At 39.9% G+C, this 25839-nt stretch overlaps 1 long non-coding RNA gene across 1 annotated transcript; it reads right to left on the bottom strand.

Annotated features, from left to right (window-relative positions):
• Window positions 1–10526: 10526 nt before the first annotated feature.
• Window positions 10527–25133, bottom strand: LOC149428912 (uncharacterized). The gene is made up of 3 exons (XR_016310674.1): window positions 24526–25133; window positions 13398–13480; window positions 10527–10734 (listed from the first exon to the last, which is right to left on the bottom strand). It is a non-coding gene; the product is annotated as an uncharacterized LOC149428912 (long non-coding RNA).
• Between the last annotated feature and the right edge of the window lie 706 nt (window positions 25134–25839).

The following is a 25839-nucleotide window of genomic DNA, read 5'->3' as shown; positions in this document are numbered from 1 at the left end:
ATGCAAGGCGGCCAGAAAAATTAATGAGGGACTCATCAACGCAGATGTTTTGCTGGGGAGTATAGACATCTGCAAATTTTTGGTTAAAGTGATTTGCGAGGGGCTGAATTTTGTGGAGCCGGTCAAATTCAGGGTCACCCCAAGGATGACAGTGTATTGTCGTTGAAATGCATAAAACACATTATACTCTTATATCTATGCCTGGCCATGGCAGCAGAGAACACGGGCATATGATGAATCGGGTCTGCGGACCAATACAACCACAATTCATTTTTTTCAGTAATGCCCATGTTGAGGGTTAGGCCCCAAAAATATTTAATTCGAAAACCGTAATAAGTTTCCATGCGACTGGTCTGGCAAGGTTTGAATTTGGGTTGGCGGCTATAAATTGTTGAGCATATAAATTGCTTTGATCCACAATCAACGCATACAGATATTCCGTGAAAAACAGCTCCAAAAATCAAGGAGGTATGTGAAAGACCAAGATGTACTAGACCGCTGGTACTCGACAGTTCACCAAAGGCACTAGTACTGGCACTCTGCTGCATATGAGAGTCATCAAAATTTACCGGCAAGTGCTAAGAGAGATCAGGCCTGATTCTGCGAACACTGCAGTTTTGTATGCAATGTATCAAGTGACAGGGACCTACTGACACTGTACTTTCTGGGCAAGGGGGGTAAGCGTAGGGGCTAAACTCAGGTGCTGGCAGGTGCTGATCCCACTAACGCTGCGTTTTTGGGAACACTATACTAATGTGAAAGCTGGTATAGTGCTGATGTGATCAAAGATATTGACCCGTTCAGACACTATACTAGCAATGGAGGTTTATTGTACATGAGCGTGCTCCTGGCAATCAAGGGGTTAAATGTGATGACTGGTGTACTGACGGCAATCTGATTGGAGGGGTGTGACAACCATGGGAGCGCAAATCATATATATATATATATATATATATATATATATATATGATTTTGCGTACCAATGCCACCCTGTAGCAGTATTTCTGCTATAGGGTGGTCAGGAAGCGGTTACAGATGTTTGTGTTAACTGCGCAGTCATGCAACACTACACCCAAATTAAATTTACGACCTTTTTTTCCCACAAATTGAGCTTTCTTTAGGTGGTATTTGATCACCTGTGCGTTTTTTATTTTTTGTGCTATAAAAAAAAAGGCTGACAATTTTGAGAAAAAAAACAATATTTTGGACTTTTTGCTATAAAACATGTCCAGTAAAAAAATGTAAAAATCTAATTTTATCATAAATTTCAGCCAAAATGCATTCTGCAACATGTCTTTGCTAAAAAAAACCCCAATGCGTGTAAATTAATTGGTTTACGAGAAAGTTATAGCGTTTACAAATGGCGGGAAAGATACTGGGATGTTTAATTTTTTTTTATACTAATAACGGCGGCAATCAGCTACTTATGGCAGGACTGCGGGACTGCAGCGGACATTCTAACACTGGGGGGGGAACTGACTTGGGGTCACTGACATCCCCAGTGACACCAATACAGTGATCAGCTCTCTCAGTGATTGCCACTAATCACTGGGACACGGCAGGTAATGACAGGTCGTGACCTGGCGACTGACACCCGCGGCCCTGATTGGCGGTGCAGATAGGGCTGTGGCGCGCCTCGCATGTGCCCCCTACCTGTTTTGCAAAAGCACGTTTTAAAACGTGGTTTTGCGCAGCCGTGCCACCCTGCCACCATATTTCTACAGTGGCTGGTCGGCAAGATGTTAAGCTTTCATTTCATTCCATGTCTCCAAAAATTCCAAACAGTATCATTTTACTTCTACTTTCAGCGCCACTAAAACCAATCAAACATTTCAAATGGAAGATGCTGTTTCATCAGCTCAATCTTTTTAAGGGCATTCAGGCATTTTTTTCAAGTGTTTTTTTCAGGCTTCAGAGCATTTTTTTAGCAGATATGCAAAATTTTATAATTAATATTTCAGGCGTTTTCATTTAGGATGTTGCCAATAGAGGTCCTCATTTTAAGATAGGTACTCATTTTAAGCCTCAGTTCTTCTATGAACTGCATTCCTGCCAATTCACATGTCCAATTCACTGAATTCAATGTGGCGTGAATTCAGCCCATTCAAAATGAAATTAGTGCATGCGCTAATTATGGAACCAAACCGCAACCAGACAGCATTTTGCACCTAGTGTTTACCTATACTAACTATTTGAACTAACTGTTTCTCCTTATTGAGAACTGGTCTATTCTTTGTAACAAAGGATGAGCTGTAAGACTTCATTCACACATTTGAGGTTCTACAAGGTTTAAACAGGCTACTTAGTGCAGACTTGCAGATATGATAAATTAAAAAGGTTACTGCAACTTTTTTACAATTCCCTAAGTTACTGCAAATTCCTGCAAATTCGCTGCATCTGGTATCTAAATGGCATGGAAAAGCCATAATTAAGAGTTAGTAAGAGAATTTTGAGGGCGAAAGGTTGCAGGTGCACATTTTTTTTGCCAACGCTATAAGTTCACATCTACACGTGTTTTCCTGCATCTGCAACCTTTTGCCGCAAAAATTCTTTTAAAATTCATTAAAATGCAGTGAATACCAAGAATGTGCAAGAATACCAAATGCAGTGAATTTGCAAGAATGTGTAAAAACTTCCCTACCACCGAATTGTAAAAAAAGTTGCAGGTTAGTTTTCTTTTGGAGGTGGAGGTCAATGGAGAAGGTTAAATTATTTCCTAGGTAAGGAAGTGTAATTGCAATCAAACCTTTGTCTTTCCAATTTTCGTAGTGGCTGCATAACTGTTGTTCCAGAAGAATGGGTTTACTTTAAGTAAGCTGACGGCCGTACGGCCCTTCCTTTCTTCAATCTTTCCTTCCTCCCTCCCCTCCCATCCTTTCTTTCTTCTTTCCTTGTTTCCTCCTTCCTTCCCTCCCTTCCATTCTTCCTCCCCTCCCTTTCTATCTTTTTCCCTTCCTCCCTTCCTTCCCCTTCCTTTCCTATCTTTTCTTCCTTCCTTCCTTTCTTCATTTCCTCCCTCCTTCCCTTTCCTTCCCCACGTTCCTTTCTCCTTCCTTCCTTTCATGCTTCCCTTCCTCCCCTCTTTTCCTTCCTTCCTTTCTTTTTTTCTTCCTTCCTTCTCGTCCTTCCTTCAAATTTTCCGTCCTTCTTTCTTTCTTTCCTTCATAACTTTTTTCCTTCATCTCTGCCCTTCCTACCTACTTCCTTTAATCCTTCCCCTTCCTTTCTTTCTTTTTTCCGTTCTTCAATCTTTTCCTTCCCCCTTTCCTATTTTTTTAATTCCCTCCCTCCACCTCTTTCCGTACTCCTTTCCTTGCCTTCCTTCTTTCCATCCCTCATGGCTTTGCTTTTTTTTTTATATTTAATATTTTATTTTCCTTCAAACACTTCCTTCATTCCTCCCTCCTTTTTTTGTTCTTTCCTTCCCCCCTCTTTCCTTCTCTTCCTAGCCTACCTTTCTTCCTTACTGTCCTATCCTCCATCTTTCCTTTTCTTTCTTCCTTCTTTTCCTCCCTCCCCTTCCGTCCTTTCTTTCTTTCCTTCCTTCCTCCCCTACCTTCCTTTCTTACAGTTCCATCCATCTTCCTTCCCTCCCTTTCCTCTCTCTACCCACGTTCCTTCCTTTCTTTCCTTTCTTCCATCCCAACCTCCACTCCATTCCTTCCTTCCTTCCTTTTTTCCTCCATTCCTTTTTTTCCTTCATTCCTTCCATTCTTTCTTCCGTCCTTTCAATATTCCCTTCCTTCCATCCCCTTCCTTTTTTTTCTTCTCTTCCTACTATTCCTTTCTTCCTCCTTCCCTCTTTTGCTTTCCATTGTGTTTTTTTTCTTCCCATGTTCTTTCCTTTGTTCCTTTCATCCCCTCTCTGTCCTTCCTTTCTTTTTTTCTTCCTTTCCTCACTCCCCATCCTTCTTTCATTCTTTTCTTCCTTATTTCTTTCCTTCCTTCATAACTTCCTTCCTTTCTTCCTTCTTTCCCTCCCCTTCCTCCTTCCTTCATTTCCTCCCCTGCTTTCCTTCATTTCTTCCCTCCCCTTCCTTTCTTCCTTCCTTCCCTATCCTTTTTTTCCATCCTTCATTCCTTATTTTTTTCTCCTTCCTTTTTTCTTTCCTTTCCTTTTTTCCTCAAGTAGCTAAGGAAGGAAGAAAGGAAAGAAAGCAGGAAGAAATGAATGAAGGAAGGATGGGAATGAAGGATGGAAAGGAGAAAGAAAGGAAAGTGGGAAGAGAAAGGAAGGAACAAATGAAGGGGAGGGAAGGGAAGGAAAGGACGGAAGGACGAAAGGAAAAGAAATGAAGAGTAAAGAAGGAAGATGGGTTCCTACAGGGAAGAAAGGAAGTAAAAGAAGGAAATGAAGGAAGGGGAGGGAGGAAGAAAGGAAAGGATGGAAGGGGAGGGATGGGAGGAAGGAAGGAAAGAAAGATGAAGGAAAGTAAAGAAAAGAAAGAAAGCAAGGGGAAGAAGGAAGGAAAGGAAGGATCGAAGGAAGAAAGGATGAGAAGGTAGAAAGTAAAGAAAGGAAAGAAAATGGGAAGAGAAAGGAAGGAACAAAAGGAAAGGACGGAAGGGAAGGAAAAGGACGGAAGGAAATAATAGGAAGGATGAAAGGAAAAGAAGAGTAAAGAAGGGGGATCGATGGAACTGTAGGAAGGGAAGAAAGGAAGGAAGTAAAAGAAGGAAAGGAAGAAAGGGGAGGAAAGAAGGAAGGATGGAAATATGGAAGGAAGGAAAGAAAGGATGGAAGGGGAGGGAGGAAAAGAAGGAAGAAAAGGGTGGAAAGGTAGGGAAAGGTAGGAAAATGGAAGAAAGTAAAGGAAAGATGGAAAATAGGAAAGTAAGGAATGGAGGCTAATAAGGGAAGGATGGAGGGAGAAAGGAAGGAACAAAGAATTGAGGGAGGAATGAAGGAAGGGAGTGAAGGAAAAAAAATATCAAATAAATAATAGAAAGCAAAGCCATGAAGATAGGAGGGATGGAAAGAAGGAAGGTAGGCAAGGCAAAAAAATTAGAAAGGAAGAGGAAGAACAGAAAAAAAGAAGGAAAGCAAGGGGAAGAAGGGAAGGATGGAAGGAGGGAGGAAGGGAAGAGAGGAAGGAAATAAATAAGGATGGAAAGAATGAAGGAAGGATTGGGAAAGGAGGAAAGAAGGAAAAATAAAAGAAAGAAAAAAAAAGAAGAAAATGAAAGAAAGGCTAGAGAATAGATGGAAGGGAAGCATGCAAGGAAGCAAGGAGAAAAGAACGTGGGAAGAAAATAAAAGGAAATGAATAGAGGGAAGGAGGGAGGAAATTAAGAAAGGAAGAAAAGATAGGAAAGGAAGGAAGGGGATGGAAGGAAGGAAGGGAAGAAAGGATGGATGGATGGAAGGAAAGGAAGGAAGAAAAAAAGATAGAAAGGGAGTGGAGGAATGGAAGAAAGGAAGGAATGAAGAGAGGAAGGAAGGAAGGATGGGAAGAAAAGAACGGAATGTAGAAGTAAAGGATAGGAAAGGAGGAAAGGAGAAGAAAAGAGTAAAGAAGGAAGAAGTATGGAATAGAGGAGATATGGATCATAACAATTGGCAAGCATGCATTGCACGCATGCATGCTTGCCAATTGTTTGAAGAAAAGATTTACAAACATTTACCAAATTCCAAATATGCTTTTGGTGTAGTGAATGATTTTTAGCAAAGGAGAGCAGCCTAAGCATACTTCACTTCTTACTACTCCTTTTTCCCTCCCCTCTTTTCGCTTTCCTTTCCTTTTTTCTTCCTTCTTAACCTTTCCTTTCCTTTTTTAACTGCCTTCTTTATTTTTTCAATCCCTCCCCTTCCTTCCTTTCCTTTTCCTTCCTTACTATCCTTTACTACTTCTTTGCCTCCCTTCTTTCCCATTCTCTCTTCTTTAATACCTCTCTTTCCTTACATTTTTCTAACTCTTTTCTTTCTTCTTTTCATACCTTCCCTCTCTCCTTCTTCCCTCCTCTTCCCTCCCTTCTCTTCCTTCCTGTTTTTAATTCCTTCATTCTTTTCTTCTTTCCTTCCTCCATTCCTTCCTTCACTTCTTCCCCCTCTTTTCCTCCTTCCTTCCTCCCTCATTCCTTCCTTCCCTTCCTCCCCTCCTTTCCTTCAATTCTTTCCTATCACGCTGAGCAGGAAGGGGTTAAAATCTAGGGCGCACAAGGGGTTAAATGTGTGCCTAGCAAGTGTTTATGTGTATACTGTGTGCTGCTTTTACTGCTGATTGAGTTGTTTTCACTCACTGCTTACCAGCTAATGAACAAACAATGAGATTTCCTGTCACTGAACACAGCTCTGTGTTTACATTCACAAAGCTGTGTTCATTGAAGCTCAGAGCCAATCACCGGGAGTCGGCGATCAACCATTGGCCAGGACTCTGATGGGCATGTAATGTGCCTAATCACAACACACCTGGGCTGGGGGTGTGCACTCCCTATCTGAGCATACAGATCACTTAGTGGGTATGTGATCCAGTTGCAGGGAGCCCACTTTGCCGCTGTACATCCTTGTGATGTAGCCGGCAAGCGGTTAAATACATACTTTACATTTGTGAATGCATGCAAAATTTGTTCATTACCTTTCAATTTTTTTTTACAATTGCTGACATGTTTGCTATGCTACTCCAGTGTTTCTAAAACTTTTTCCAGTAAAAGCACCCTTCAAAATTCTGCACAATCTTGAGGCACCCAATTCTAAAATGTGAAAAACTAAAACTAATAGTTTTCCATTATGCAGCAACATACACACACATAAGACACCCAACATTTGAGATGATTTAGTCTTTTAAAGCAAACATGGCTTTGCACACTGGTACTGACTAGTATTTCAATGTCTCTCTTCTTCCATAGTTTCCCTCCTCACTCAGCTAATGTGACCCCAGTGTGGACAGAGAGGGTCAGGAGAGGGGCAAACAAGGATGCTGTGCAGGCACTCATGGTCCACCTTATCAACTGATGCTGTCATTGGCTGTTAGAATGTCAGTGCCTAGAATGGTGCAACAATCTAAGCCTGTGGCTGTGTAACTAAAAGGCAGGCTTCACCTGCTGGCCTGTATACAAATGTTAGGCATTTTGCCAATGCACCCTGGTTTTGCCAGGGCACCCTCAATGAAAACTTATTCAACAATGTAATTTTGTTTGTCTTTATATGTTTGTGGCAGGGCAAGGCCTTGCCACTGTGTAAAATGGCAGTCCAGGTGAGGTTTTTCAGAGAACAGGCACAATAATAGCATAGGCATGTACTGAGCTTATGGTAGTGTCCTAGTCAGAGTTCAGGGCTTCATTTCCCAGAAATATGTGTTGCAAAGGAGCAGAAAGGAAAGTGACAATTTGACACTTGACTTGACATTTGAGTTACAGCATCTGTGCACCAGCACTGGGAACTTGTGTTTGATGGTCAGGAAGATCTTGACATGATTCCTAAGCAGCAGAGCTGCAAAAGAGTTTCTGAAGTGGACTGCTCTCACTGTTTGCACTCCCATTGAGGTATGTCACAGCCTGTTTTCTATGTACAGTTGTGTTCAAAATAATAGCAGTCAGACATCAATAACCTGATCAATCACTGTTTTCGGTAGAAATGATGTTTCTACATGGCAAATAATTTACTAGCAGGTGTAGTAGAGTAATAGAAATCCAACAGACCCAACAGTCATGACATGCATGCTGCTGATTCTGTGGAATTGAATCACTAATTGAAAGGGGCATATGTTCAAAATAATAGCAGTGTGGAGTTCTATTAGTGAGGTCATTCATTCTTTGAAAAACAGGTGGCAATTATTACCCTTTTTTAAAGAAGGAAGGCAGCAAATGTTGTACATGCTGGTTACAGTGCATTTCTCTCTGAAATTCTGAGGAAAATGGGTTGTTCCAGACATTGTTCAGAAGAACAGCGTACCTTGATTAAAAAGTTGATTGGAGAGGGGAAAACATATAAAGAAGTGCAGAAAATGATAGGCTGCTCAGCTAAAATGATCGCAAATGCTTTAAAATGGCAACCAAAACCTGAAAGACGTGGAAGAAAGCGAAAAACTATCATTCGAATGGATAGAAGAATAGCTAAAATGGCAAGGACTCAGCCAACAATCAGCTCCAGGAAGATCAAAGGAGGTCTAAAGTTACCTGTGAGTACTGTTACGATTAGAAGACGCCTATGTGAAGCCAAGCTATCTGCAAGAAGCCCCCGCAAAGTCCCACTGTTGACAAAAAGACGTGCTGAAGAGGTTACAATTTGCCAAAGAGCACATTGACTGGCCTAAAGAGAAATGGCGCAACATTTTGTGGACTAATGAAAGTAAGATTGTTCTTTTTGGGTCTAGTGGCAGGAGATAGTTCATGTCAGTATAGATATCCAGCATGTTTTCCCCCATTGTGATCAGATGTGTTTTCAAAGTGTTCCTTTAATTTTTTTGAGCAGTGTATGTTCGATCTATTATTATTATTACTACGAGTTTATATAGCGCCAAAGGGTTTGCTCAGCGCTGTACAATAGAGGGGGGGACAATACATGGCACAGTACAACAATAACAAACAACGTACGAGGGGTAAGAGGGCCCTACTCTTTCGAGCTTACAGATCTAGATTGGCTTTCATGTATGCAATGATGCATACTATATTCTAGACCTGTGCTTTCATACTAACTCCCAGATCATGATCCTTTTCTTAACAGTTAAAACTTCCTTCATATACAGCAAGTAAAGCTGGAGCAGTATTTGATTGGCTGACCAAACACTTTTGATCATAACATGAAAAGGCTTTACTTGCATCTTATTGAAAGCAACAAGTTAGGCCAGCTACAGTGTTTAAGATCCTCCTTACCTATGACAGTAAACAATTGGCCGTTTGGCCAATTAACGTTTTTCTCATTACAGTTAGCCTGGAATTAGCATACAAATAATCTGCCAACTCTATCAATATTGATGACTTCCCTTTTCATGCTTGCACTTACAATATACAACTACATATTCTCCTACCTGGGTCGGTTCTAACCAGAGCTGATCCAAAAATACTTCTAATAATAATTAGATAAAAATGATAATGATAATATTAATACCTGAATAAATAGATCCAAAAAGGGAATCCTTAAAGTGAAATGTGGACATACAGGGCACTTTATCCAAAGACTGGTAAAAAATGATTGCATAATAGATTTTTACCTCAAAGTAAATGCAGAATCAATATGAAGTGAAGCCAAAACCTAAGATCCTGCAATGATTGGATTGATTTTTTTAATCAATGAATCAATCAATGAAGATTAAGAAAAAATTAATAATAGCGCCTATGGTCAAAATTATATAACTTACTTATAGTGTACCAGCTGCAAAAAAATCACCATATATAAAGTGTAACAATTAATGCAATAAATAATTTGCGCTAGTAAATGTATATAAATATATAAAAAATATAAAAATCATCAAATCATAAGTCCAAAAAAATATATATGCCAATACCACAAAAAAAGTGCAAAAAAAACTTTTAAAGTGCAAAAAACTTTTGTGCAAAAAAATGTCTAAATATGAAAAATTTCACCAAAAAAACCTTGATAATATGATGGCAGATCATCCATAGATATATTTTCAGAAACGAAACTCTGCAACACACTGTTTCTTTCTGTTTCTCTCGAGTGTCTGGCATTTCCCCCCATGGATACGATTGAAGGTGGTCTCTTTCTTCTGGAGAAGTGGATTTCCGATTAATTGCAAAGTTTCTTTCATCCTGTTATTTGATCTATGAGGTTTGGTGTGTTGCAGAGTTTCGTTTCTGAAAATATATCTATGGATGATCTGCCATCATATTATCAAGGTTTTTTTGGTGAAATTTTTCATATTTAGACATTTTTTTGCACAAAAGTTTTTTGCACTTTAAAAGTTTTTTTGCACTTTTTTTGTGGTATTGGCATATATATTTTTTTGGACTTATGATTTGATGATTTTTATATTTTTTATATATTTATATACATTTACTAGCGCAAATTATTTATTGCATTAATCAATGAAGATTCTAGCATTTCTTGTGAAGGATTGTACTGGATAATGTCCTTCTTTTCAAACTGGTATAGTAAGATTTTGGGTAGGATTTTTTGTGAGAGGTCCCTTCAAGAATACCATGGAATTCTCTTGTGGTGTTTTTGTTTTAAAGAAGCTACCCCAAACCACTCATATACCTATGATTAAGACCATTAGGGCAAAAGGCATCAGAGTGGGGTGGTTCCTAGGCAGAGATATGCTGCATGAGGGTCTATAAAGTTTTATTGTCATCGATGCACATCTTCAGTTTTTTGCAGTATTGTGCAACTCTGTGATGAAAGTAGTGAACAGTTTCCTGCATCTTTACAATTGACTAGAAAGCGTTTCCTCCACAATAGTGAGTCCATAGTAAGGTCACAGAAGATAGATAGGGCAGCCTAAAATCTTCAGCCATCTAAGCTGGTCATTGGTGACATCACAGAGCAGTAATAGGTTTTCTTTATAGTGAGAAGACTGTACTTGCATGACACAAAAAGGTATTACACAAACATAATAAAAAGACTACTATTTATTTGAGGGAGAAATAATTCTGCTTTATTGGAAAATTCAACAAAATAGCATAATAACAAACTTTGTAATATTAATTGTAATATAAGTAATGTATATTATCCAGTAAGTTCTTTCCAATAAACATTTAAGTTTGTAAAGAAAAATGCATAAATATGCATTAGGAATTTTCCCCTGTGAATTTCTGGCCCTTTATCCTTGGATCAAACTGAAAAAACACAAAACACAAAAACATAAATATAGTTATTACATAAATATAAATAAACATAAAAATAGATACAGTGTGTGAATATATATATATATATATATATATATGCTAGGTGCCAGCTCTATCGTTCTGTCATTGATACTTACAGATGGGACTACAATTAATCCTTGTTGATTTCTTGTTTACAGTTAATGATCAAATGTCTTATTGTGTATTGAGTAATTAGTACTACATTAGTTTCTACTACATCTTTGGGGACCAAAGAGTTCAAGCAGGGGGAGGATGTAGCCAGGTGTAGGCTATATAACGATATATTATGCCAGCTAAGGACACTTGCAAATGGGACTACAATTAATCCTTTTTCCCCCTAGTGCCCAGTACTGGGACTGCTACATCACTTCCTGTTAGCAAAGTGGCTACAGTTCTTGTACAGCTGAGAATCCTGCCTGTAGTCCTATAGCAAGTACATGCTGTGTTCCTGAGTGCCAATAGGACTACAAAAACCAGAGGGACACTGGGAAAGCATATATATTCTACAGCAAGGGACTGCCACGCTCTCTTGGCCTGGGATTCCTAGCTGAGAATAGGGGTACTGCCGTTCTCTTCCTTCTCTTCCTGGCTACCACTGTTGGTGGGGGGAGGGGGGTTCTGCATACCAGTTCAGCATAGCTGTAATGTCAATCGCCACACTGGAATCACATCAGATTCTGTGCATTGGGACAGTCACTATCTTCAGCCAGTCAACTCTGCTTGCTGTCATGTGGTATCTCCACACTTCTTTGTGAACAACCAAAAAGCCTCCTGTGCAAGAACCCTGTTCCTAAGAGGCCATGCTATCCATAGGATTGGTGAACAGGGAGATGCCCTACAGTTCTGACAACACTGCATGCAGACACCTTTCCACCTCAGTACCAGGTGAATTTTGCTTTGAGCATTTAGCACACTCAAGCTGTTAAGAAATTACCATTTCTTTTATATATATATATATATATATATATATATACTCTCACTATAGAAGATATACTGTATACAGTATACACACACACAAGCAAAATGAACACATGAAATGTCCATGTAAAAAGGGGTAATGTTTATTTCAAGTCAAGTGGAACAAACGTTCGAAAAGCAACTAAGCTGTCAGATATTGGGTGTACTGTATTTGTAACTTGCTGAATCAGATAAGTATAGTTAATGAAGAAAAAACAAAGGCAGAATAACATGCTATTTGAGGCTAGAGAAGAAAAGTAAGAGCAACAGGCAACAAAAGTAGGTACAAAAGAATATAGTATATGCAATGTTGTACAGCAGTTTTACTGTTCTTTTTTTCATATAGTAAAGTGTATACAAAAGCAAAATCTTGACTTGGTTTTGGTCAGAGTAAGGAATCGTTAAGACCCTTGTCAGATTTTTTTTATTTTCTTCATCACATCGATGACATTTCCTTTTATTTCCTGCTCCAGAAACACAGCAAGTCAAGAAGATCTTTCCAGAGTGAAACAGTTCCCTTAAACAGTTGTAATCAAAAAATAATTCTCCCTTCAGTTGTAATAAAAAAATAATTCCCCTCTTGTAAAAGTTTTCTTGTATTCTTGTCAATGTGACAACAGAGTAATTTGAATTTCTCATCACCTTCTGTACCTGAAGCAATGATGACCAGGACCATTACTGAAAGTGAATTTCCCTAGTGAAGGCATAGACTGCAATAAAATGCAGATATAGGGGTTTATTTACTAAAGCTGGAGTGTGCAAAATCAGGCTCACTTCTGCATAGAAACCAGCTTCCAGGTTTTATTGCCAAAGCTTAATTGAACAAGCTGAGGTTAGAAGCTGGTTGATTTCTGTGCAGAAAATAGGTTGTACAGTAACATTCAATACCACAATATAAGGAAAAGTTATTGTAATAAACAGGGGCGGATTCACAACTCATGGGGCCCCCAGGCAATAGGGGATCATGGGGCCCCTGTGTCCTTGCCCAAACTCAAAAAAGCCTATGAAAAAGGTACCAGGGGCATCTCATGGGGCCCCCTACTGACCCCGGGCCCTCGGGCAGTGCCCGAGTTTCCAAATGGTCAGTCCGCCCCTGGTAATAAAGTAAATTGCAATGGCTAAAAGGGAAAATGGTGCACAGTATTATAATGTTAATGCAATAACATTTTTGTTATTGGTATAACATCATCACAGTAGATGATGGTAAAAAAATAATTAGTTAAGTACAAATAAAAGCTTCCATCATTGTCTGCTCCTGTAATGTGTACATTTTCGTATAGTTGGGATATCTTGGTAAGTTGGGAGTCATTACTTTGGTAATTTTTTTTTTTTTTTTTTTATAAATGTTAGTTTTAAATTGAAGGCAAAATTATGAGGGTTTTTTTTATCCTGCTTAAGAAGAAGAGTAAGTTTTTTTTGTAATTAATTATTTTTCTTTTACCTACTCAGAGAAACTAGGTGCTTTGGTTTGGTTCATTTGTCTTGGCATTAAAGTCCATTAGTGATACTAAATGTATAATTTCTGTTCCAATTTTAAATATATGAAATTAATAATATGAAACTTTCACAAAATATAACATCTCTGGATAGCTGGGAAGATAACTAAAGCACCTGATAAGTTATTTTTTAAAATTTACACACAAAAATAACATTTAACACATGATGAATCACCTTACCAAATACATTTCAGTTCCCATCCTTTGGTCTAATTTACTGAAATGTTGATTTCTGGTCCTTTTTCTTGGTACTTTAGCTCTGACTAGAAAGAAACAGAAGAGGTATTTTGCCAAAACCGACATAGACATATAACTAAAAACTGACACATAAAAAAAATCAATTGTATGTTAGTAGAGTTTCAAGAGACCTAAAACCTAAAATAAAAAAATAAACTATACATACTGTATATATTCTTGAAATGTCTATATCTTCTTGATTTTTACAAAGTATGTTTGTGTGGGTATGCGGGACCCACTTTGTATATACTATTTGGGATGTTGGCACCATGGGTAATGTCTTTACATTGGTGTCTTTCACACCTATGGTCATTTCTATATCTTCTTGGTTTTGAATGTAATTTACTACTTTCAGTTGTTTTACATGAAATCAATTCTTTTAGTTTGCATATAGTATATCAGAAAACTGTTGTCTCCATTGTTCTACCTGCTGGTTGCCTTGTACGGTAGAAAATATCAAGATTTCTATAGAAATGGTAGATGACGCTGAAAATTTGGTAGAATCACTATGGCATCCTGCTATTATTGTCTCCAGTGTTTTGCTTTTTAACTAAACTGACGTGCTTTGTAAGCTTGATTTTGAATTAAGATTTTTCACAATTAATTATATTAGATAGAGTGTAGATGCAGAATGTAGTGAGGGGGGGGAGAGTAGATGATTAGTATTTTATTTGCATGGGTACCTGTAGATATAGCTTCACTTTCTGTGTTGTGTTCTATTCCTTTATTCCATTGATTTACTGAGTTGTTTATCACGTTTGTACACTAGTAAAGATGTGATTGATGATGAGTAGGATACACATTATAAAAGGCTGCTCTCCCAGCAGTTCCTTGCCAGTGTGTTTGAGTTTGGTGAGAGTGAGGGGCATCTGGCAGTGCTTTTGGCTACAGAGCACAGTGCTGCCACAAACAGTACTACATGCAGATGTATACGAACACTGATAAAGTTTGTGGGGCTAGGGAGAGTGGAGTGCAAGCCCACCTGTATTCACTAAGATTTGACCCAACAGTCTTTTTCAGGACTACCATTTGTGTATGTGTGCCAGGAACAAGTTCTTTTGCTGATTCCCCCCCCCCTTTTTTTGCACACACTTTATTTTTTATTAAATGTATTAAAAAAATGGAGGGGGGGATTTTGCTTTTAGTTTTTTAGACTTGGCGTTTGGGGGTTTTCTTAGTTATTTTTATTTTCTTTTTGTCCTTTGAGCTCTTTTTATTGTGTTTCTGTTTAATTGTGTTTGCCTTTTTTTTCTCTCCTTATTCTCCTTCTTTCTTTTTTTTTATTATTGGCTTCATTCTTCACCCTCCCCTTTATACTAATTCCTTACTGCCCTCCTTAAAATCTACAGTACCCCACCTCTACTTCCCACCACTTATTTCCCTTCCATATAAAAAACATACTATACTGTAACTTGTGAAAGGTGCTATGGAACTGTCAATTTGATAAGTACTTCCTTCACCAGGAAACTGTAATTCTTCCAGTGTATAGATTCTTTCAGTGTCTCTGCTAGATCTTATCCAGAAAGGAGGGGTTGGAGTGGCTGACCAAGTCTTCATCATCCTTGCACAAAGCAGACCTTTTTGAAAATTAGTTTATATTGGACCAGTGATAACTACCTAATCCCTGCTGTAGGGGCTACAGATTAAATTTTTTTTGGAATCTGGATCAAAAATATTGTTTAAATTCCTTAGCCTCTCCTTTCACCACTGCAAGCTTGAAATAAATACCACCTCCTGCCACCATTGCAATCTCCTGCCTCCCTTGAGCACACCCCACCATCAACATCTCCTTACACCATTGTTTGCCTGATAAAGTAACCACCTACTGCTACTGCTTCACTGAAGGTACGTTTGTGGCTGGCAGAAAACCTGAGACAAAGTAGAGTAGATAAAAGTAAAGTGAATAAATCCAGAAGTAATCCAGGTGTACTGCAAGTCCTTAGGGAAATTAGCTCAGTTATAGCCAAGCCACTATTTCTCATTTTTAAATCCCCCTTAAAACAAATCCTCCATCCAATACTTTCTACCTATCCAGGGAGTTTATCATAGCAAGTAACTGTGGATATTAACATAGTGCAAGTACCAGTATGTATCAAATTTTATATCCAACAAATACCAAAAATATAATATAAGGACCTCCAGTAAATGAGTGTAATACTATAAAACAAAAGGGTTTTATTCAATATTGAGAAAAGTAAAATCATGCACTTTGGTCCTAAAAATACACATGGAAAATATACATCTGGGGATGCTTGTAGATCACAGACTTAGCCATTACATGCAATGCAAAGCTGCAGTTAAAAAATCTAGCAAAATACTCTAATGTATTCAAAAACACATACAATCAAGAGATAAATCAATTCTTAGAAATGTGCATAGCAGAAAAATCTGTTTAGGATTCGTTTAAGTTAATTTTACTTCGTCATATTCATCATGATTACTTTTCAGAATTTGTTTCTTATATTCAGATTCGTTTCATATATTCATTATTTTTAACATCGATTTGAAATTCACATTTTGGAAGATGGCTATATTCTATTTATACTCAATTCTATTTGAAATGCAAATTTTTTAATTAGAATTTTAGAAGATGGCTATATGCTTTGTTTTGTTCTATTCTATTCAATTCGAATTTCAGAAGATGGCTATATTCTATTTTATTCTATTCTTTTCAAATCTATTCTATTTTATCCTATTTTTTCTATTCTAGTCTTTTCCTATTTTATTTTGTTCTATTCTATTTTTTTTCTTTTCTACTCTATTCTGTTTTATTATTTTCTATTCTATTGTATTCTATCATTTTACATTTTATTCTGTTTTATTCTATTCTTTTCTATTCAATTCTAATTTATTCTATTATTTTCTATTATATTCCTCTACCGACCGAAGGCACCAGATGAAGGCACATGACTATGGTTATTTCATTCATTGTATTTTTCACTATGGTAGTGAAAAATAAGTTGTGATATAATTGTTTATTTTTGATATGCTGGCAAGGTACATCAGCACGGCACTATATGTATATATAGTGGGGCGGCATCTGGGTTTCTCTATGGGGCCGGGAAGCTGAAAGCTCTTATGGACCAGACATAGACTTATTGCCTTTATGGATAACTGCCAGATCATGGATTTTAGGAACTGCTTGTGACCTCTGTGGAATTATTGCCTAAAATAACTCCTTAAACCAGAGTTCCACTCAAAAGTGGAAGCTCCACTTAATTTGCTTCCTCCCCCCTCCACTACCATATTTGGCAAGTTTTGGGGAAGAGGGGGGAGCGGGTACCTGGTTTTGACAGGTACCTGCTGTAACGGAACTGACCTAGACTGCGCTTGAGTACTACCATTAGAATACCCCTTCCCAGTCCAAACACCGACAACAGACACCACAGTCGACCATACAAGACCAGACAACTTTATTTGAACATAGATACAAGATATATACACTCAGGGGACAATCCTGCATAATGAAACAGGGTGAGGCAATCTACATTTAGTAACAAGAGACACACAGGTATTCAAAGCAGACAGTCCAATCAGGAGGGAGGGCTGCTGGAGACACCCTTCCACTAAGCTAATATACATAAACACATACATCCCATAATAGTTTTCTCCCAAGCCAGACAAACAATAGAACAATGGGATGCAGCCACATAACATTAAACAATCAACAACCCACACTGCACCTATCTCCTAAACATGTCTACACAGTCTGAGACAAAGCCCACTCAATATTAGGACAGATCACCCTGTACCCCTAACAGGCACAGGGTGATTTACACATAAGAGGGATATGGGGAGCTGAGACAGGGGTCTCCCCACCTCTCCAAAGTGAGCTGGGTTCCATGGGCCCCCCACCCAAAGTGACTCTCATCACACCCACTTCCGTCTCAGTTCGCCATAGTGAAGTGAGCCAGAAGTTCGGTCCTTTCCTCCCTCTGCAGTCTCCTGGGAACTTGCTGGACCAATTGGGAAGCGCTCTATGATTTGCGCATGTGCAGTGGGCACCAGGCAGTGAAGCCGCAAGCTATAAGCCTGATGCCCACAGTTGAGATGCTGGTGCCGTGGAAGGGACCACGCAGGTGAGAACATCGCTGGACAGGTAAGTGTGTTTTTATTAAAAGTCAGTATTTGTAGCTGCTGATTTACATAAAAATGGCTGGAACTCCTTTTTAATTAATTAATTGCATTAAAGGATTGCTTTATGAATCGGCCATCTGCCTAAGGTACAGTCACTTTATGGACCACAGAAAACTCTATACGTGAAGTTGCTTTTGAGGAACTGTTCCTGTAGGCTGGTGTACTATTTCAGTAAAGCCTTTTTTGCTCCATTTAATGCCTGGTCTGAAGTATCTCTTGCTAAAGGCAGGAAACGGATGCCTGGCAGGGGTGATGGTTACTCTGGTAGTGAAGGGGAGTTGCGCTTGACCCCTTCACTAGCAACCGGTTCCCCACATACTGGAACCAACAGAGTGCCTAGGGACCTAGTCTGGAAGTCAAGGTAGAAAGCAAGCATGTAGTTAGTAAAAATGTGTTTCCGGTATCCGGTAACAGTTGTCAGACATGTCACTGGGAGTGGGGTACAGGAATTGATGAGTTGATGGTACAGTACTGAGACAGTAATGGCAGAGTTCCCATTTAATATGGACCAATGTGGTAGCTCCCAGCTAATGCAGAGTTCCCCTTAAATTTGTAAGGTTTTAGTTTGCAGAGTTTAGCTAAGCTCTAACTTCTACCCCCATATTTCCTGTAACAAGGGCCTGTCCTAATGTCCTAATTTAGAGCAGAAACCGCAAATATCCTGTATATTGCTTTTTAGTTACAAGAAATGTCAAGAGGAAAATATATGCTTTGTGACGTAATCACTAGTATATACGCTTGTAAGAAGGGTATACAATTCACTTAGCAGATGAGGGCACGAGCCATCTGTTGAGTCAAAACAGCACTGTTTTTAATAAATCATTTGTATTCCTCAAGTCCATGTCTGGAGTTTCCCATGGTTTGCCAAAATTGCTACTACATTTTTGGTGCATTGGTCAAGAAACCAGGTGTAACTGCCGAGAAAACTGGTTTTCCCACCCTGACCCACAGGGCTCGGTCCAGAACTGGCCCCTGGGATCTCTGTGTTGTTTCAGGCACCACTGGACATTTGTCTGGGAAATCGCACAATATTTTAGTAGCCTGCTCCGAGGATCGACCTGCTGGAGTCCAAAGAACCTGGACTGGGGAACCAACTGCTAAAATAGTGAAGCTTCACACATCGGGAACAGGTGAGATCTTTGCCTTTTGAGTTATAACAGTCAGTCAGGACCTCTCAACGGTATTTGAGAGAAGGGGAGCTTGATCACCTCCCGAAGTGCCCTTGAATTGGATGATTGTGCATCCTTGGGCCATACCTCCAGGTAGTCAGTAATTTTGGGTTGGAAAGTCTGGTGTGTATATGAGTGAATGAGACATTGCTCAGCAGAGAAGCCAGAGTTGACCCTGTGTAGGTGCAGTTCTTGGTACCAGTGCTGATTATCGTTCTGTACCGAGTCACCCATAAGGGGAAGCATTTGTCTTTTAACCCTGTTGTGTCGAAGGTCCTTGACCCCTTACCAGACCTTCAATCCAATTCCTTACCTCTCTGTGTCTGTCTTGGTGTCTCTGAGGAAACAATATGGGTGGCAATCAGTCAGTCCAATTAAATCAGAAACTCTATAACTCCCCAAAGAAAAGTAAAACTTTCACCCTTGAAAGTGCAAATGTCATAAACCTTTTCTATAATCTTCATAAACCTCACATCCTACCCCACAATCTCAATACTAACATAATGTCCATACTAAAGTCCCAAATTCAAAATTGCAAAAATCCAAAGAAATTATAGTCCACACTCTCCAATCTTCCAACTGTGAAAATGTCCAATTCTTCACTTCAATCCAAAGTACCTCAAAAAAATATAAACTAAATATAGTGCATTATCTTTTACATTATAATATGAGTGATATCATGCAACAACACTAGTGATATAAATATAATATAATAAATAAGCATCAACACGTGAAGTGAAAATCCACACACAACTCCACTAGTGATCTTGTGAAACAACCACTTCAATACGTGAAATGCCACAAATACACAATTAGTGATCAGTGAAAAATTGTGCAGAACCTGATAAGTGCCACCACTCTGCGTTAAGGATAATATACAATTACCCTCTTTCAGCTTTCACAAGTGTTGTAAAATCCCCATACACCAGATCCTTTAATGGGAGTATGCAGATAGCTTTTCCTCTAATGGGAGTACACAGTGGGATCCCCCGTTCCTCATGCAGCAATGGGCATTGGGATCCCCGTTCCTCACAGGGCAGAGAAGAGCAAACTCAGTGGAATGATGTATATAAAACACAGATTTATTTGCCGCTTACATTTTAAAAATACCGTCCATCCTAAGTTCAGTCTGTCCTATGCTGAGACCATATCCAAAATGGCCACGTTGCTCCTTCCGGTTTTGCGTCTGACGTCACGACTCTAACGCGTTTCGTCACTTCCGACTTTTTCACAAGGGATGTGAGGTTTATGATGATTATAGAAAAGGTTTATGAAATCAGTCAGTCCAGACCCCCTTGGAGTGCATTATCAGTTTCAGGCTGAGAAAAGATCAGTGTACATATTGCAAACTATAGTGGAAGCTACAGGAAATAAAATTAAAAGACCATTTCTAACATAAAGACTTTGCAATCTGGGTGGACATGAGCAGGGATTCGGAAGTATCTGGACAAATTCCTACAGTATGGGATCTGGAGAGTGTCTCCAAGCTACAAATGAACTGTTGCAGCTACTGTGGAAGGCAGGCTATAGCAACCAAGAAAAAGGCTCAGTTATGCCAAGAGACTGTAAAATACCTGGGATTCAGAGTATCAAAAGGCCAGAGACAGTTGAGAAAGGGCAGGAAAGAGGCTGTTTTCTAAATCCCTATACCAAGAACCAGGCGACAAGTGCGCGAGATCTTGGGAGCAGCTGAATTCTGCCGGATCTGGATACCAGACTTTGCCACAAAAACCAAGCCCCTCTATGAATTTACAAAGGGGGGAGAGAAGGAACCGTTCCTATGGAAGGAACAACAAGTCCAAGGATTTCAGGACATTAAGACTTCCTTAATGCAAGCCCTTGCCCTCGGCTTACCGGACTGTAAGTCTGTATGTCAATGAGAAACAGGCTATGAAGTGGGAGTGCTAACACAATACCTGGGGGTTGTGGCATCGCCTGGTGGTGTACCTTTCTAAACAACTGGACACGGTAGCTCAAGGTTTGCCACCTTGCCTGCGGGCTATCTCAGCAACAGCCCTCTTGGTGGCAGAAGCTGACAAGCTCTCACTGGGTCAAGAGATCTATGTCTGAGTTCCACACCACATTCAGGCAGTGATAGATTATAAGGGAAATCACTGGTCCACCAATGCAGGATGGTCAAATACTAGGCCATGCTATGTGAGAATCATCAAATCCATTTAGAGACTGTTAACACCCTGACCCACGCCACCCTGCTCCCCACCTCAAAAGAACCTCTAATACATGACTGCCTCCAGGTAATGGATGAAGTATAAGCAAGTCGACCAGACTTGAGAGACAGCCCCTTGGGAAAGCCAGATGTTGAATATTACACTGATGGCAGCAATTTCATAAAAAATTAATTCTGCTATGCTGGCTATGCAGTGGTTTGCACAGGAGACAGTGATAGAGGAAGCAGCCCTACCACAGTGAACTTCTGCACAAAAAGCAGAACTGATTGCACTGACCCGAGCATTACAGCTAGCTGCATGCCTAAGACTGAATGTTTATGTGGACTTTCCAGACTCTTCATGCTCATGGAGCCCTGTATAAGGAAAGAGGACTTATCACATCAGGGGAAAGAGCATCAAGTATGGGACAGAAATATTAGAACTTTTGGAAGCAGCGTGGGCCCCCTCTGAGGTTGCAGTGATACACTGTAGGGGTCATCAAAAGGGAGACTCCCAGGTGGCCAAAGGCAACAGAAAAGCATATCAAACAGCTAGAGAGACAGCACTCCAGTCGTCCCCAAAAACAGATTATGGCCCCTCTGTTCCCAGTGCCACTGTCTGAATGGGAACAAAGTCTAAACAAAGTCAGAACAAGAATGGAAAGAGACTGAACCTGGAAAGTATAAGGGAGACCGGTGGTGTCAACTGCAGGATGGAAGAATTGTCATTCCAGCTGCTGTAGCAACTGAATTAGTGACAGAATTCCATAAGGGAACACACATGGGCAAAACAGCCATTGAAAAGGCTCTAGAGAGACATTTTTACATTCCCCGTCTACCCACGCTAGCACAAGCAACAGCCAGTAGATGCATGGAATGTGCCAGAAACAACCCAAGACAAGGGCCTGTACCAACTCCTGGAGTACAAGCAGTAGCGGCCTCACCAATGGAAGAATTAATGGTCGACTTCAGCGTTATGCCCCCCTCAGGAGGATATAAATATCTGCTGGTGGCCGTCTGCACCTATTCGGGCTGGGTGGAAGCCTGGCTTACACAAACTGAAGCTACCAGAGAAGTGGTCAAATGCCTACTACAGGACGTTATCCCCAGATCCGGAATTCCCTCCTCCATAGGCTCAGACAATGGTCCCACCTTTGTTCATAAGTGCCTTCAGGAATTAGCGACCGCACTCAAGATCACTTGGAAACTGCATACCGCATACAGGCCTCAGTTCTGGAAAAGTGGAGAGAATGAATCGCACCCTAAAGTTTCAACTGGCAAAACTCTGTCAGGAAACCCAAATGAAGTGGACCTTGAGGCTGCCCATTGCCTTGCTGAGAATCCGGAGTACTCCAACAAAGAGGACAGATTTGTCCCCTATGTAGGCCCCCAACCATCATTAGAGATATCAAGGGAGACTTACACCAGATAGGAAGGGTGGTGAACCATGAACTGTTACAGAAATTGGGGGAGAATATGCAGGCTATAGGGAAGTGGGCTCAAGAGAAACTCCCCATAAGCCTGTCCAACCCCGTCCCCGTGACCTCTTTAGGGCCCAGATGGAGAGGTCCTTACACTGTTCTGCAATCTACTCCCACAGCCAATAAGGTGGCCAAGGCGACCCCCTGGATACACCACTCCAGGGCAAAGCGAGCTGCTGAGCCCACAGATTTCGGGCTGAGTAAAGCAGACTCTCAAGACCCCTTAAAGCTAAAGCTGATCAGAGAAATCAGAAGGAAGAACTCCAGCCACATACCTGGAAGCTCCTGAGTCTATGCACGGCAGAAGAAAAGGATACATCTGGTCAGAAGGAAGAACTCCAGCTCTGCTTCAGTCACACCCAGTAGCTAACTGGTCAACGTATAGTGGAAGATGGGAATATACACCGATATGATGCCTGATCATATCGTTTTGATAAAATTTTGTTTTGATAAAATTGCTGGTAGCCATAATAACCCTAACTAGAAGGATAGGGAGGGAGGGCAGATCATGTGACCCATGTATCGAGACTACTAGAGTAGGGTCTGTAACCACTAGAATGTTACTATGGCATTCTCATTATCAATGTGAGGGCACAGTAACTGACACATGTGTACATAATGAAAGAACTTATTCAATGTGCACTGTAGGGAACCAGGTACTTATTCAATGTGCACTATAAGGAACCAGGGACACTGTAGGGAAGAGGTGCACTGTAGGGAACCAGGAACTTATTCAATGTGCACCTATGGACCCACTAAAACTTGGTTGACCATATGAAGCTACAGCTCCACAGGCAAGCTGATAAACTGTACCCTAATAGCTAATCCCAATGCTGTAGTGAGCCTGATTTTTTATGTAAGCTCTGCTATTAACCTAAACTATTCCCCCAGGAAAGGTTGTGGGGGGGGGGGGGAGGGGTTAGAATGGGGAAGGGAGTACCTGGCAAATGATAAGTATATTTGCTCAGGGAAGCTAGGAAGGCTGTAACCCATGTAATGGCCATGTGGAAATATCAACCATTAGCTGTCCAGGACTAGCAGGCTTGCCCTTAGCCCATTATGATTTGGGTAGTCAATGGTCCATTGGTGATGCTTAATCTCATTCAAACTTTCGCTACGATAACAAATGTGGTAGCACCCAGCTAGTGCAGAGTTCCCCTTAAATGTGTAAGGTTTTAGTTTGCAGAGTCTGAGAAGAAACCGTGAATATCCTGTATATTGCTTTTCACAGCTACAAGTGTACAAATGTCAAGAGGAAAATATATGCTTTGTGACGTAATCGCTAGTATATACGCTTGTAAGAAGGGCAAACAATTCACTTAGCAGATAAGAGCAGATGGACCGCCTGCTGGGTCAAAACAGAGCTGTTTTTAATAAATTAGTTGTTTCCTTTAGAAGTCCGAAGTCCGGAGTTTTATCTGGTTTTGTGGAAATTGCTACTACAGTACAGGCTCTGCGGTACCAGTTCCTAAATACTGGACATCTGAGGGGTGGTGTTCTCTAACAAGAAGTTGAGTCTAGAGTGCTTAGTGTTAACAGTGTAACAAGCTTGGCCACGGATTACAGAGTTAGCTGTGCAAGTGCTGCTTGCTCCACTGTCCCTTAAGACCTGCCCACAGGTGTACTGTAAACTGTGGAGCTTGAGTTCAATGTCAACTGCTGTGCTTTGGTGGTTTAAATTGCACCTCAGTAATCTGTGGGGCTTTTCTGCAAACAAACTGGAGTTATAGTAATGATGCCAACAGATTCCTGCTCTTGCTGACTCCAAAATAAATAAATAAAATAAAGCATCCTAACAAAATATAACCCAATCTAAACAGGCATACTTTGTTATTTAACTATACTGTAAATGTAATATAGGGTAGAGTTTGATCCTATGTAAACCATGCAATAAATTAATCTGCCTTTATTCTTGAAGAATATCTATTAGGACAAGTGACATAGTTCAGGTTTCTTTTTACCCATTTTACCTCCTATTAAAACCTTCTTCACACAGACAAGACAGGTGCACTTCGTACTTTGAAATGTATTTTCATTCTCCAAGTAGAGAAAACATTTAAGAGCTGAAGTGTGAGCTAAAGCCACAAGTTAGTACATGAAAAAGTTTTTAATCTTACATCTTCACTGTCAGTTGAATCTATTTCTTCTGACTTTTGCCCTTCTTCACGAACAGACTTTTGTGGCAAGATGTCATCCAACCAGCTTAGATCGTGTAATGAAAAAATACATTCCATTGCCTTCCGTATACCTACAAGTGCCAGCAGCTGAAAGAAAGCAAAAGATAATGAGTTTAGATAACTGTAAATTATGTCTTGGCAAAAAAGAAAACAGATCTACAATACATGTACATTTCCCCATGGTTTGTCTCTTAAAAACACTGCAAACACAGAAAAATAGAGATTATTCCTGACATAAATCTAAGATGCTTCTAACTTCCTGTTTGACCTGACAACTTTTTCAATGGTATGTTTATTTATTTTGTCAGTATTTTTTAGTGATTTAGTTACCAGGGGTACTATGTTCCCCTTACTCATTCATAGAGCTAGATATCTGGGAGCCTTCTTATATTAAAGAGAGCTTCCAGATTCCAATAAGTCCCCCTGAAAAACTCCACTACCATTTGTCTGGTCAAGGATATGGAAATAAGGTCCTTATCCCCATCAACATGAATTAGAGTATATAAGATAAAAAATGTCACATAATAAATAAGTGCATATAAAATATATATACCAAGTGTATCAATTAGTGAAAAAATGTCAAATCAACTGTTTAACCAAGTGATCTCATGCAAGAATCCAAACAAATTATATGTGAACACAAAAATACACTCAAACTGTGATGGTGATGATGATTGAAAAAAAATTAGTGCTAATTGATTACAACCTTCAAAATTAATTATAATAACCTAAGACCCGTGAAAAGAATATATGTCTTTCTGTACAAATCCATTCAGTGTAAATAATATATATATAAAATCACACGTGCATATAGTGTAGTGAAACCACAATATAAAGACAACTTAATCAGTGCTCTTAAAGTCCAGTATATGCTGATGGTAACATTTAGATGACACACACTCGTGCTGGTATTTGTGTGCAAGTGGATATGACAATCCGACCACCGTCTGGATAAGCCTCTCACCTTATGACTTCGACCCTTGAGGGTCAAAGCGCTTTAATGAATCCTTCTCACGGATCCTCCAAGCCTGCTATCACTCCAAATGGTCGCTCCTTGTCGAACTCAAGGGTCAGCACTTCACTAATGGCTCCTCTCCAGGTAAGATCAAGTGCAGCACCAATCTCTCATATGAGACGTAAAATAGATCCACCCATAGTGTAGTAAGTTTATTTGTAAAGTAGGGACAATAACAAAGATAATCAACTCACATAGCAGCAGTATCCAGTTCAAACCCCATGCTTTCGGATGAGGGA

Source organism: Staurois parvus, unplaced genomic scaffold (genome assembly GCF_062004578.1).
Source record: "Staurois parvus isolate SC_StPar_1 unplaced genomic scaffold, SC_StPar_1.0 ptg002928l, whole genome shotgun sequence".
NCBI lineage: Eukaryota > Metazoa > Chordata > Amphibia > Anura > Ranidae > Staurois > Staurois parvus.
The sequence above is the reverse complement of the archived record's forward strand: the minus strand, read 5'-3'. Positions and strand labels throughout refer to the sequence as shown.